This window comes from Pogona vitticeps, chromosome 10 (genome assembly GCF_051106095.1).
Source record: "Pogona vitticeps strain Pit_001003342236 chromosome 10, PviZW2.1, whole genome shotgun sequence".
NCBI classification, from domain to species: Eukaryota; Metazoa; Chordata; class Lepidosauria; order Squamata; family Agamidae; genus Pogona; species Pogona vitticeps.
The window spans coordinates 1,146,478-1,161,760 of NC_135792.1; the positions used below are offsets into that span (position 1 = coordinate 1,146,478).

The window sequence follows — 15,283 nt, forward strand, 5'->3', positions numbered from 1 at the left end:
ACTAAGTGAGACCAAGGGTTCTTCGGGACTAGCACTGCAATGTCTCTTAGAAGTTTCCAGCAGGATTCCTTCCTAGACAAAACTGGAGATGAGGGAACACATTGTCACTCTCCTTCTATTCCTACCAGGCAACAGTCTGTACAGCTGGCTGTGTAGCTCTGAGTTGGTTACTTGGCTGTGGAGACAGAAGTCAAGAGTTTGATTCCCTCCCCCCCCCCACACACACACTATGCCTCCTGGGAGAAGAGGTTTTGTAGCTCTGGGCAAGCTGTACAGTCCCAGAGCACTCCAATAAGAAAGGGCTGGTAAACCACTTTTGAGTATCTGAATCTAGAAAACCTAGGAAAGTCACCAGAATTTAGAACTGACTTAATGCCACATAATGTGTGCACATGAAATAAGGCAATCTGATTTTTCTTTTCTGCCTCATTTTAAAAACCAACATGGAAGAACTGTTGTTTCAGGAAAAGACAGGGAGGTCAAGATGTTAGCTTGCTTCCCTTTGCAGCTGTATTTTCCAAATGGAAGATGCAGAAATAGCCAGCCACACAATTTACTTGGGCTGCTCCTAACTCATTATGGGAAGCTAAATTTCACCACTGGGGTGGGGGGAGAGCACATTTCTAAGTTAATTCTGATGGTAGCCCTCATAGGGTTTCCTGTGTATAAAGTACTCAAAGGGTCTCTTCCCTCTGAGATGTTGCCCTGAGAGCATCCAGTTTGCCCAAGGCTGCACAGATGGCAGGGCATGTCACCTCACCACATGACGTGGGTGATCAGGGCAGGCCCATATCTCCTGGGAAGCACAGTGGGAATCTGGACTCCCACCCCACACTTACATTGTGATTAGTGGAAACCTGATGAGGCATTTATGAAGCTGTTTCATTACAACTTTCCTACAAGAAGGGTCATATAATTCCCCTTTTGTAAACAGTCAATACAATATGCCTATGAATAAGCAAGGGCCTGGGAGATACAATGCTCAGTGCACTGTATCTACCAGTATAGTGGAAGCGGCAACAATTACTCTGACAAGTACATTTAAGTTTCAGAACATTAAGAACACAGTGTAATGCACTTAAGTGGCTGCACAGTTAAAGTTGTTTTAGGAGCTGGTTATGCTGATCCTATTGTCTTACATTACACATGTAGTAAGTGTCAGTGTACCACAGTGAATACGGTGTTGGGCTCAAGCCATTGCTTGCCCATGAAAACTCAGCAGGGTAAAATCATTCCTTGGCTATTTTGCACATCTTGGAAACCCTATTAGGACCAGAAACTGAAATTTACTTGATGGCGCACTCCAATATGTAATGAGAACCTGTTCTCTTCCATTCGAGTAATCCCTTCCAGTGAGAGCACCATATATGCGTATGCTGATTCTCTGGTATTAAAGGGGGGGGGGTTCACAACAAATGTCCTGAGAAAATTAATTGGAAATTACAGTCTTTCATTACTGACGGCCTCAAAGCCAAGCTGTAACCTGACTTAGACAAGACAGATTTCACAGCAAAGCCAAGGTTTATGTTAATGTGAAGCAAGCAAATGAAATATGCAACCTACAATTAACCTTCAATTAATGGGAAACAGCAACATTTAATGTTAACTAATGATGAACATGAAGGACCACCCTCAGGCCAAAGCCAAAAGCATGAGCTTCACAAACACAGAAGGAAGATGAGGGAGAGGTCTAGCAGGTCTCATAGCAAGAAGCCAATGCAGAACATAACAGTCAGGATCTACTGTACATGATATTTCAGTATGCGATACAGCTGGACTTAAAAACAGAATAAAAAAAACTGCTGCCTAGGGTTAATTTATACACAGACTGTATGTGGATAGCTGTTTCTGTAGTTCATATTAAGAGAAATATGAGGATTGTTAGAAGGTCAAATGCTTATACTTAAGATAAGTGGGTAAGGGAAGGTGAACTATACCCAGATCCCATCACATTTTTCCCAACTTAACTCTGCACATACTGTATCAGAGCAACTTAACGCTGCACATACTGTATCAGAGCAGGACTGGCACCAAAATGCCTGAAGTGATGGGGGTTAAACAAGAAAGAAGTGGGAATGCTTCAAGTTCCCTCATCTTAAAAATTAGACACCACACTGAGCCTCTTGCTCCATACACACACAAAGAAAATTGGTATGTGAACAAAAGTGACAGCCCAATGTCACATCCCAGGTTTGTTTGTGTTTTTTTAAAATCCTGATCAAATATAGTGAAAGCCAGACATTGCCACTCTAGCATTGAAAATATTTATTTATTTAATTTAATTTAATTTAATTTATATGCTGCTCACACTAACCAAAGGTCTCTGGGTGGCTTAAAACAATTTGAATACAAATATTAGCTTGCCGGACCAAGAAAATATTTTTAGAAATGACTTAATCTTGATTTTTGCTGCAGAACAAAATCTTAATGTACTAGGCAGTGAAAGAACAGAGAATATAAAGGTTCATAATTTAGGCAAGTGAGTAGAAAGTGCTGAACCTTCACAAACTACACACCATCTTCATCGGGAATACTTCATAACAGCAACTGCTTTTATCCACTGGATATCCTGAACACAACGTTCCCTCTAATTCTCAGCCATGCTGGGCAGGGCTCCACCCCTCCACGCACAACTCAGCTCCCCTTGCACATGTGACTCAACTCCGAGACTAGAATGAAGTGGGCTATAAACTGCTGAGGGTGCGTGGAGGAGGAAGAAAGTTGGGGGGGGGGGATGGATTTGCTTGTGCTTGTGTAGATGCGCATATTTTTAGGGAATCTTACCTGAACAGTAACAAAAGCTGTGCAAAACTATTTCCAGTTCACCTTTCAAAATTTCAAGGAATCTGCTATGCTAAGCAGATGAGAAAAAACTTCACATGAGAATACCCAACAACAGATTATGGCCTGAGAAAGTAGAGCCTTGGTGGCTGAATGATGTAAACAGTGTTTTCAAAAGGGTTTAAATAAACAAATGAACTTGCCTCCAGACTTAGTCACACTCCACTGAAATCAAGGGAACTCTGTCACAGATTAACTTACTAACTGAAACCCTGCTCATTTAAGTGGGTCTACTCCAAGTGTTAAAACATTCTGGATCCAATCCATATTTCTTTACATGCTAAGTTAAAAAGCCCCCTAAAATAAAAGAGGGAGGATACATTTCCAATGTAAATGGAATTCTCTCATCTTCACTCTGACTCACAGTTCAAGAGTACAGAAGTGAGCATTTCCTGAAAAGGAACTAATGCAATTTGATAGAAAAAAACAGAAAGCACTGGTAGAAACTGCCAAATTGTCTTCTGCATGATGTGAGTACCATTTGTGGCCCTTTTCACACCCTGTGTGGCTTGTGAAGCTGAAGGGACTCCACCCACTTTTCAGCACAGCTTGGTTAAGTTGGTAGTCACTGTTTTTTGGGTTGCAAGTCTGCTGTTTGCCTATCATTGTAGCAGAGAGATCTGTGGTAGAGAGGTGGAACACACTGTTCACCTCCATCTCCACCCAGTGACCATCAGATTTTAGTGGGCAGCAAAAGAGATATTTTGAAACTTCTTCACCTTTGTACACTGGTGTAGACTCTCTCTCTCTCTCTCGCGCGCGCGCGCGCGCTGTGTGTGTGTGTGTGTGTGTGTGTGTGAGAGAGAGAGAGAGAGAGAGAGAGAGAGAGAGAGAGAGAGAGAGAGAAAATGAACACTGCCCTCAGGATTGAACCCCCAAGAGATTAACACTTAAAAGCATTTAAATTTTTGGTTTTAAACTATTCTTCAAAGAGAGGGATATTCTTCAAACAAATGCTCTTTCATCTCTTCCATTCTTACACTTTGGAGCTACTGATGATTCCAGATGTGATGGGAGAAGCCCCAGGACTATGATCCATCCACCCAAATGGACAAGTGATCCTCAAGTGGGCCAACCTCTGTAAAGTGACATCTAGCCAACCTCTGCAGAGCTGTTTCTGTTCACACTTCCTGTCTTATTATAATGGAAGTTGCAAGCAAAGGAGATTTGAAAGAAATAATCAACACACTGCCAAACAGCTCTGTGGAGCAAGCAATAATTTGTCCTTTAATTACCAAGGGGATGAGTGGGTGTAGAGGAATTAAGCATCCCATGTAAGACTTCAGTCAGTAAGTGGCACAACTGAAAATGGAACTTGATTTGACCAATTCTCCGTTGTCAATCTTCTGGTAAGTTTCCTTGACTTGTTTTGACATTTCTTTCTACTCACCCTACCTTCCAAGCATCTGAAGAGAAATGTCAGTATCTGCACACTACCATCGGTATACCCTTTCCCTCAATGTCTGTTAAACAGTGGTGTTACTTTGTAGCCTCCCTTCTGGAAAACTGAGAATGGAGTTTTCCAGAAGTATCACTTGTAACCTTGAACTGCTTTTTCTGGAGACTGTTCTGTAGAGCATGTTGCAATATTTCATAACATCAAGAGGAAGATAACAGACATGGGGGCAAAACTTCTGGAACAACTTTCTGGCTTGCCAGTTCCTGTCTCCTTCAATATTTGCATACCTCCTCATGCCAATTGAATGACTCTTCCTTCTACCACCAACATCCACAGGGCTGCATGCTCCATCTCCAAGACACAAAGGAACTCAGGCTATGAAGGGAAGTAAGGGCATTCTGAGATGGGCAGAATTGCCAGGGTAGCTACTCTCAGTGAAAAAGTATCCCACCCACCAACCCTTGCATATACTGTACCACACTTTCCCACTGATGTAGCACAGGAGAACTGGAAAACCCCAGACCCTGGTGTTCAGAACTGGATATACACACTGAAATCCATACATCCGGCTCCTGAAGAGGGTATTTAAGAGATGTATAGATAGATACTGGCTGAGCCAGTTCAGCCTTCCAAGTTGTTAGGCAGCTTACTGTCACAATTTAAAATGGAAAATATTTTCCAGTTGCCTCACTGAGAGATTTCACAAACCTGGCATAGAATGCCTATGTGAGCGTCTGACCTGAAATGAAGTATGGAAAATTTTAGACCCAAAAGAAAGTATTCCAGGGCAGTATAATGATCAAAAATGGGGTTGCAGAAATCCAAGTTTTACATTAGCTGACATTTTGATACTACGAATGAGGTCCATCTTGCTAATCTGAAGGTAAAGAATACAGCCATTTTTGTATCAAAGGCAGGCAGGGCAAAAATGGACAAAAGTAAGATGGGAGGTAGATGAGCCCTGTGTAGATAAGAGACAGTTTCGCATGCACAGTATTTAAAATCACTCTTCCCACAAAGTAGATATGTATCCAAAGAATAAGTTCAGAAAAAACCCTGTTCTAGTGCCGAAGTTGAAGCCTTGAACATTATTTCTATACATTACCAATTTAAGCCTGGGTTTAGTTTCTCAATTATCATGGCTGTTCTGGCAACCCAGTTCAGCCCCAACAAGCTCTGATATTTATGAAAGACAATATGTCCCAAATATTACAGTTTGGTCAACCAGACTGCCTGTGTACTGGGAGGCTGCAGGTACTTTGCTGGTTCCAAATTCAACTGATGTTGTAAGACCATAAAAATTAGCCAGGAACTTCAGAGTTGTATTGAAATAGTAAGAACCATCACAGCAATTTTTCAAACAGATGGTCTGACCAGACTAAGAAATTCTGTTTTCAACCCAGCCAACAAGCTCTCTTAAGTCTCTCCTTCCTAACCCCCCCACAACTCATCTAATCATATATTGTAGCCAAATTCCAAAGGGTGGGGGTACTGGCAACCTGCCCATGCCTTTCCTGCCAGCGAGAGGAGCTGGCAGCCATGGTGTCTCCTGCATAAGGCAGACATTTTCATGAACAGGCAGCCTACAGCATGCAAAAAATCCCAAAGGATAAAACCTAAGGCAATCTGGAAACCAGGTGAGGTCAGTGGAAATTAGTGAAGTGCAGATATTTTATGTGGTCCCACTAGTGGAACTGAGAAAAGGGGATTCTGCAGAGACCATTTGGCTACGTTAAGCCTAAAGCAGTGTAAAACCCAGTATTTTATTCCGTTCCATCATTTTATTCTGCTCCAAACATGCTGGTACAAGTGTAGGCAACCCTCACATTTGCTGCTCTGACATATAATCTCGGCTTGTCCCTGGGGAGAGGCAATGAGCTTCCCCAAGCTATATGTATAAAGGGCAGAGCAGCACAGTAATAGCATACTCTTCATCAGACAGGCCTGTATTGCACATATATTATGCATGCTACCCAAACGAGCAAGGATTCAAAAGGTATGAGTGGCTTTACCCCTTCTTTCAGCTACCACAGTGTACTCTTCAGAGCACTAGCATCTCCCCACCCCAACAAAAAAAGCAGTCATGTGATCTGAATGGTTCAGCAAGCACTGAGTAATGTTTTTTTTTTTCATCATTTCCCAAGGCCCTAGGATGTTAGGCTTCAGTAAGACCCATGACGAAAATATTCTGAGAAAGTTATCTGGCTGTATTTCGGCCAGCAGACAAAAGCAGTAGCAGGGGATTCAGCATCTGAAATTAACCCAGTAGCTCAGCCAGCTGCTCCTCTTGCCTGCTCTCCAGCAGACAAAGGAGGATCAAGTTCCCCTGAATTTTCAGCACTACTACAAAGCAGCCAAACCTCAAGGGGTGAGATAATACCAAAAGAATATCCCCCCCTTTCTCCCTGCACTCCCCTTCTCAGCTCACTAATGAAAGGTAAGCAAGGAACTACTGGGTTGGCTAGAAAGGAAAGAAGAGACTCCAACAGCCAGTCTGACACCAGAATGCTGCAGTATGAGTTGGCTGTGCAGAGAGGCTGCACAGCAATGTTTACGTGAGTGGGGGATGGGGAAGAAGGAATTTTTGGCAAGAGAGAGAGAGAGAGAGAGAGAGAGAGAGAGAGAGAGAGAGAGAGAGAGAGAGAGAGAACACATTGGTTGCACGACAGAGCTCTTCCCTGAGGCCTGCTTCACTACACTCACCCCAGAAAACTAGAAATTTTCTGTATGTTTTGCTCAACCGTCAAACAGGTATGAAACGTCTCTCACCAAAGAGATAAGTTGGAAGCTAAAATCAGGTTTCTGAAAAGGTAGCTGCAAATAAAAAGAATCTCAGGGAATCCTGTTCAAGATGCAGGAAACATGAAATGCTGGGACAGGAAGGTGCAGAGCCTGAGGGATGTGTGTCATTTTATGTTTGCTGCCATTTTACCAAAAAGCTGTTACTTAAACTCAGGAATCTTGGGGCATGAAATCTTGTTTTTCTCTCAATTTGGAAAAGCAACTGGGCCACTTAAAAACAGAGCAATCACTTCCAGAAATGACGATTAACAGCGAACATTTTTGTTGTTTCCAAGTTACAAATCTTAAGTTTCTCATAAATCTGTCATTCCATGAAGTGCTTTCAAAGGCAGCCAACATTTTCAACAACTTTTAACTGAATTCACACTGATACATAAAGATGCATCCATAAGAGATATCTTTACCAGTGTAGTATCATGGGAATTGCCTGTATGCTGTTAAATTACAGCTCAGCCAAAACAACAAAAGCAACAACAACACAGTTGCATGCACCTCAGCGTGGGAGTGTAGTTTTCAACACATTGGCACCCATTGAAAAACATTCTTGATTTGGGGAAAATTTTAAGGAAGAACTGGATAAATGTTCATAACAGTGACAAAAAAGAGAAAAAATATAATTCCTTCAAAAGCCAAGACACACACACAGGCACACAAACACAGGGCAAATCTGCTAAGCTCAGTAGAAGCATGAAGTATCTTGTTTGCTAAATGAAGATGATTGCCATGAGGGAGCTCAAATGACTTGAGATGACAGGGAGGGGGAAAAGAAGTAGTATACCGGAGATGGAAGCAGAGAGAGAGAGAGCACACAAGAGAGAAAGTAGAGTGGCCACAAAGAATCATGAGGGTGGGGGAGTCACAGAGGGTGGGGTGCAGGAAGATCTGTGTATGTAACCAAAAAAAGCCCTTTGTACTGAAAATCTAGCACAGTACTAACACTAAACAGGACAGGCAAGTCTTGTTCTTGCCAGCCACTAAAATATATTAAAACAAGAAACCTGATAACTGCAAAAAAGAGATCTGTTTCCTCAAAAGCTAACAACACACACATGCAAGGACTTAACCAACATGCAGAGATATTTTGTAAAATCCAGCAGAACAAAGTAAGTACAGTCTCAACTCAGTACATTTCAAACTCAAGACTCTTTTTTCATCAAAAGCCTATATAACCAAACACATTTTTAAAAATCTGAACTGTACCAGGCAAAAATATTTTCGTCCAAAACATGTGTGGAACAGACATCTATAATTTCACACAGAATCTGTAACAAACAAAACTAAAATGAGATAAATGGTATTCCTAAAGTAAATAAACAGAAAAACTTAAAATGTAAATAAAAAAGAATCATACAGCCTAAAATCAATGTACAAAAATCAAACCATAAAAGCTCTTCAAAACAAAATGAAAATATGAACTCCAATATTTAGATTTTCTGAAAGGCTTCAAACTCCCAAGATTCTCTTAATAGAAAGCAATTCAAAGATGCAATTAGAACTTGGTCTGTGTTAAGCTTGAAATGGCAATTATAAAAAAAGGGTTGTCTCCTACCCCCCCCACACACACACACACTGCAGTCCCCATCAGAACATTTGCTAAGATTGGTCACAGTTTTAGATCTTTCTTCAAATAAATTGATATGCTAAAATGAAAAGCAAAAAAATAAAAGTGCTTTTTCAAAATGAGGCAGTTTGTTTCACTTTTTATCGTTTACAATTGAGTTCAGCTATTCAACTAACAGGCACGTTGCCGTCCACCCCACTTCAATTAGGGCATACAAAAGCAGTCAGACAAAAGAATGCTGAAGAGTAAACTGCACTAGACAGGAATATTTTTAGCGGCTCCGAAAGAGACTGCTGTGGAATTTCTGCCTCCACATTTAAAACTACCCTGAACTGTTTGAAGATTATTCCTTTTAGTGCAAAAGAAGAACGTACATTGTAATTGTCTTCAAATACTCTTCAGAAGAATATTTTCAGGAATGACAAGCAAACAATGCATCCCTTTTAAGAGAACGTATGTCTGATGAAACCTTAGGAACAGAAAACTCAGCTGAAATAGCAGCTATACTATCCCTCCATTTGCTCACACATAGTGAATTGATCTGTGAGATGCATTTCCCAGGACTACCCTGGAGTCTGAACCACGATTTACAAATCTATCATTACTAGGCTGGCAAGACTTTCTGCTCAGCAGTAGCTCAAAAGGATACTGCTCCCATTAAACCCTTTCAAGCATTCAAAGGCCAAGTGTGTGTGGACTTTGATAATATACATGTCATTTTAAAAAAACCGAACAATAGAAACAGAATATTGCCAACATTTTGCAGTAGTTCTTCGCTGTAAAAGAAAAAGGTTTTGCAGCTCTGTGGGAAACTGCAGGAAGAAGTTTAAACCCCCAAATAGCATTGCTTTTCCCACCCCCTTCTGAAGGGAAGGCTTTAAAAAAAACACGAGCCAGTCTCTTTCCAGGCTGCAGCTACAAGCAGCACGTTTCTGGTTCAGCCCTGCCCCCATCTTTTTCCGTTCCCCTCCCAGCACTGCGGCAACGCAGATGGCAGCAGTGTGACCTCCCTGTTCCTGCCTCCTTGTTTTGATCCTGCAGTCTTGATTGTTCAGGCTAATCCCACACTCTCAGCCTTGGCTGCCAGCCAAAACTGTTATTAATGGCACAAAAGCTTCTCATTCCAGCTACTTCTACATCCGCTAATGCTGTTGTTGCTTGTGTGTGTGTGTCCCCCCCATACTGAAGCTGCAATGCCTCTTGCTTAAATCAAAAAATAAAAAAATTCTTTTTGCACTTGTAAGAATTTCATCCATGTTTCAGAATTTAGCAATTGAGATAGTAAGGTAGGAAGAAACAGCTAACCAAAAGTCAGAGATGTAATATTTAAAGCTTCATTTTTGTAAAAATTGGAGCAACCTACCAGAAACCAATGCAGGTAACTAGTAGCTGGGGAGGGAGCGGGCTGGAATTATATAAAGCAAATCAAAGAGGCATACTTCAACTCAGTTCTAAAAAGTTCAATAATGCTCAGTCATCAGCAAGTAAAAATTTAAGGACACTCACTAAGGTCACAGGTATTTAACCCATGATGATTACCCACACTGGTAGAAGAAAAACAATGTATACTATCAGGTCTGAAGCATGGCCTGTAGACATTTCTTGTACACATGCTGGCACAGCTCTGTAAGGCATAGGAAAAGTATGACAGGATCAGACCCTGTGCAACTTATATGAACATCTCTGTAAAGTACAAGCAGGTATAGTCTGCTTTCATTCTTCACATTCACTCAACACACATGCATGCAGAGAGAGAGAGAGAGAGAGAGATGAATGTTTCAACTTATTTCCTCTCTCAGAGGAAGTAAGCATTGCAGAGTCCCAAAACTATAAAGATTCAGACACAAATTTCATTTGCAAACTCTGCTCTAGCCATAGTGAGGAATCTCTTGGAAAAGCAAGTCACCATGGCAGCATTCCTTATCACCGATTCAGGGTGTTCTGAGCATTTCACAAGATGTGAAGGAGAAGGGCAGGATCTAAGAACTACTGTACTGATTTTGCCCTCTGCTTCCTCCAAAGCCAGAGGTAGCTATGGAATAAAGTCACAAGAGACAGCCAAGGCATACCATTCATAACAAGTAATGTATATGGGGAGAAGATTATCTTTTATCAGTTGCTCAATGTATCTGAAATAAAAGGCCAACAAGATATGGGTGTGATTTCCCATACAAAAAGCCTTACTGGCTCAGGAACAAATGGATCTACTCTAATTTTGCTTGAGAAAATAACATTATATGGATCAGAATCTATCAACAGATCTGAAAATAACATTGCAAATGAAGCATAGCTTTCGCATCTCAAAACTGGCAACTGGCGCAAGGGGGATGTCACCTGACATGTCAGGTGATAAGCTTTCCTCCGCCCAATTCCTCTATTTCCATGCTTCCCAAGCTTGAGTCCCCAGATGATCTTGGACTAGAACCAGAAATCCAGGCCAGCACAGCTAGTGGCAAAGGCTTCTGTGAGTTTTAGTCCAAGAACATCTGGGCACCTAAGGTTTGGAACTCTATCTAATTTCTCTCTTTGCATCTTTCCAACACTGAGAAAGGAAGGAACTGAGGGAAAGGTCTACTTTGCGGAAGCATTCCATTGACACCACCTTATCTTACTGTAGAGATGATTAAATAAATTAATTGCAGCTTCAAGAGATGAAAGTCAGAGAATTGACTTAAATGTATAACTATTAAAATCATAAACAAAATAGGTTCAACCAGATTAAGGACCAGGGTGCAGATTCCCAAGCATCAAATCCACTGTGGCTGAAGTCCTGTTGCTTAGTGTACTGAGCAACCTTAGAGCAGGCCCAATGAATCAGAGGGGATTTGGTGAGTTAACTCCTTTTAAAATTACACTGATTGAAACAGGCTTACTCTAGCTGCAACATGCTTCACTAAAAGCCGTTGCAACTAGAATAAAACCATTTGACTACACATGACCTACGGAGGACTTGGCTCAGTAAATTATCACCGATTCAATGGGCCTATTCTAGTGCAAGTTGCTATGCTGAACATCAAGATTTCAGCCTATAGATGTTTTAAAGTAAATGTATTAACTGTTTCTCACATATGAAAAATAATAAACAGCCCACAACTTCCCCTCTAAAAAACCAGTAAGAAACAGATTTGCTTCTTACAAAACAAGCTAAGAAGTCAATATAACACTTTGAACTACAACAACAGAACACAGCTTCTCAGATTCTTAAGGCTGACTGTCAGAAATGCCTCCAAGGCCTGTCACCACTCAAGGAATAAATGATCCCAACAACAAAAGCAGTTCCCTACCTTTTCCCCCCTAAACAACAAATATTTCTGCTATACTGTGAAAATGAGTATTTTAGAACGTGAGCTTTCATGGACAGTGGTCTACCACTTCTGCATCCTAAGCAAATGCCAAACCAAGACTACTCACCAAATGCCTCCTATGAGACACAAATCACTGACATAAACATGTCAATGTGCTACTGTAATACATGCTGCAAATTATGAGTTTCTTGTCTCAGAGAAACATGCAGTTTTACAACTGAGCCCACATGTAAAAAAGCTTAATATTCAGAACTGCTGCCATGCCAACAAAGGCCTTGTTTCTGGATAACATAAAAGCTGGTGGCAGTTACGTGTAAAATAAGATTCACTCAGCTATGCTCAGAATTTTACAGAGCTATAGGATTTCCAAAAGCTACAAACTTAACCCATGGGAATTAAAAATGCTCTCAGAACATCCACCACCAACCAACCCATCTAGATATTTCAGTAATCGAGGGCAAGCTGCTCAAAACTGCATAAAATGAAAGCTTTGCATGAGAAGCAAGAATTCAGCTCACAGAAGGGAGGGTACACAATATTTACTGTAGCCGCTGCCTGCTGCAGCTCTGCCGCTCCCCCCACAGATGCTGCTGGAGGGACTCTCTAAAACAGTACAGGATATGGCACACAGGATGCAACAGGGAGTGGTGACTAGCAAAAAGCAGGTACCCTGACTCACATAAAAACAGAAGCATTTCCTGCTAGTCCCACTCACTGTTTTGCTGGTCAAAATTACAGAAAACAACCCAGGGTAACATGCAGGAGGTCACTTAATGCTGCCATCTAAATAAAGCAACTAGACAGAGCAGGTGACTTGCTGAAACTTATTGTTTCTCTTAGTCTGTCATATTTCCACACAGGTTGTAGAGGAGAAGCCCTCTTTTCCTCAGCCAGCATAGAAAAGCATGCTAATTGGTTTAGTTTTTAAAAGGCTTATGCCATTATGTCAGGGGAGACTGGGGTGAGGAGTCGGGGAGTTACCCGTCCTCCTATACTGTATTAGTTACTGAGTAACCTGCATGGAATTCCTGTTCACCAGTGGACACTATGAGATGGATTAAATGTAAAGCTGCGTTAATAGGCCTCAACTGAACAGACACTTGCTTTTGCTCTGAGAAATGGGAACTCCCTGCCTGACCTAGATATCTTGAGCAAGAAGTAACAACATGAAGACAAAGTCCTACAGTTTATTTCTCTCGAAAGCTGAACCTAATTTAGCACCATTGTTTGTGGGGTGTGTGCGAGGGAGGATTCCTAACAGCACACAATGGGCGAGTGGTAGCTCTCAAACACCAGCAGAGAAAAGGCAAATGCTTTAGGAAGGCAGGGCAAACTGGTCATGTAACCAGGCGGAGGAGCCTAAGCAGTTCAAGCCGCTCATGGCTGGTCTTCCAAAAGAAAACACTACTCATAAAAACATAAGAATTGCTCTGCCAGAACCAATCAAAAGACTCTCTAGTCCAGCCTCCTCCTTCCAACAGTGGCCGGCAAGCTGCCTATAGGAAGTCCAGCAGCAGGACAGGAAGGCAACAGTATTTTGCACCTTGGCTCTGCAGTAAATGAGGCATAGGCATGCTGTGGACACTGGAGAAAACAGGTATGCATCATGACCACCAGCCATTCAGAGCCCCTTCCCCACTCCATTTGGCTAATGCCCTTTTCAAGCTGTCCATGTTGGTGGCCACCACTGCATCTTGTGGTAGCAAATACTGTACGTAGTCTACCTAATCCTGTATGGTATAAGAAGCAATTCTGGAGGACGAGAAGGAAGAGGGACATGAGATCTAAGGAGATATGAAATATTCTCAAAGTATTGCCATCCAAGCATTATTATTTCTCCTATTACAGCATGTCAAACTTCCATACTTTCAGCTATATTTTTCTGTATCATTATTATGCATACATAGTACAGATTCCATATTCCTCTCATTCTAATATAAGTCCCATTCAAAGGAAATAAATTCTATAAAACCTACGTAATATCTTATAAGTTCTTCTCTAAGACAGTGTTCTTGGCCTGTAATTCCCAGAAGCCTTCACCACTAGCTGTACTGGCTGAGGTTTCTGGGAGCTATAGTCCAAGAAAACCTGGGTTACCCAAGGCTGGGAGCCACTGCCCTAGGGGCCAACACTTTCCCTTCCTTATGTCTAATCTTTTTTGTTTTACATTTTACATTTTTGTTTGCAATGTAAAAAAGCCCAAGATACTGAAATGGTTCAAGACTGACATCATCACTATTAATAAATGGAACTAGTCATTATCCTCCTGTAAAGAAGGATGTGTTCTTTCTTTGTGGAACAATAAGAAGGGTGAGATTATTTTAGGATAATGTTTGCAGATGTGGCAGACTTTGCTTTGCCTTCTGAGAGTTAAAAATATCAATTTGCCAATGAAATGGCAGTTTCCTGTAAATCTAAGCAACTTACCCTCAGATCCCCAACACTCTTTCTTGCCCATATGCACAGCCTCAGGATGCTCATGACTACATCACTGAGCCAGGCTGCAACTGTGGCCAAGAGCGCTTTGCACCTGGGAGGCGGCTAGATGCCTGTTCTCTCTGATGCAGACCTAATTAGCATCATTCATTCCTTCGTTACACAAGAGATACAAAAATAAATTCTACATAATCCCACAGCCTCTCTCTAGTGCTTTCTGAGTGGGACCTAAAAGTGTTCAGCAAACAACAGTCTAAGCTTCAGTACAGCCTGTATTAGGGAAGGTCTGTGACTGGAATCAAAAGAAAAATAAGTCTGGCAGGTAAAGATGACATTTCAATGCCAGAGGAGCATAACAGGAACCACAAATGGATTCTCACAGTCAAGTCATGTTACCTGCATGACATTTCATGCCACTGCTGCTTCTCCATGGCTAAACACCATGCCACAGTAGTTGTTTATCTGATCATACAAGACAGGTAAAGCAAGAGGTGCATAGAAATTATGGTAATAATTATCTATGCATCCTGGTCATGGGATTACCAGATTCAGACATCATCTTTGCAAAACACATAGAGGAATACACTGAGTGTGGCAGTCCTGGATTTGGATGAAGACATCTAGGTTAGAAGTTCCTCTTCAATCACAACCCTTATTGGGTGCTCTGAGGACATGATGCCCTTTCTTAGCCTAATCTATGTCAATGCCTTATTATGGGAATTTAGAAGCCTTCAACAAAACTGACAATTCAGTTCAATGCAACACAAAATGCACAATGTGCCCAGGCTGAAGCTAACGAGTGGGACAGAAGGGCCATTACCCCAGTTGCTGGTATTGAGAGACATGCTGCCTCTGACATTGGAAAAAGGATGAAGCCATCATGACAGCCATGTAGCCGATCGCTGCTGACAATTTATCCTCTTTAAATTTGTCGCATGA

At 41.6% G+C, this 15,283-nt stretch overlaps 1 protein-coding gene across 5 annotated transcripts in view; it reads right to left on the reverse strand.

Moving 5' to 3' along the window:
* The window catches only part of ANKRD11 (ankyrin repeat domain 11), a 168,245-nt gene that overhangs the window by 99,178 nt on the left and 53,784 nt on the right, over positions 1-15,283 (reverse strand). The window contains exon 1 of one of the 5 annotated variants that reach the window (XM_078380501.1): positions 1-15,283. This exon is cut by the window's right edge and continues 32,385 nt beyond it. The exons of 3 other annotated variants lie outside the window; for them this stretch is intronic. The gene's annotated coding sequence lies outside the window, so the exon portion shown is untranslated. One more of the 5 variants, XM_078380500.1, reaches the window with a different exon arrangement.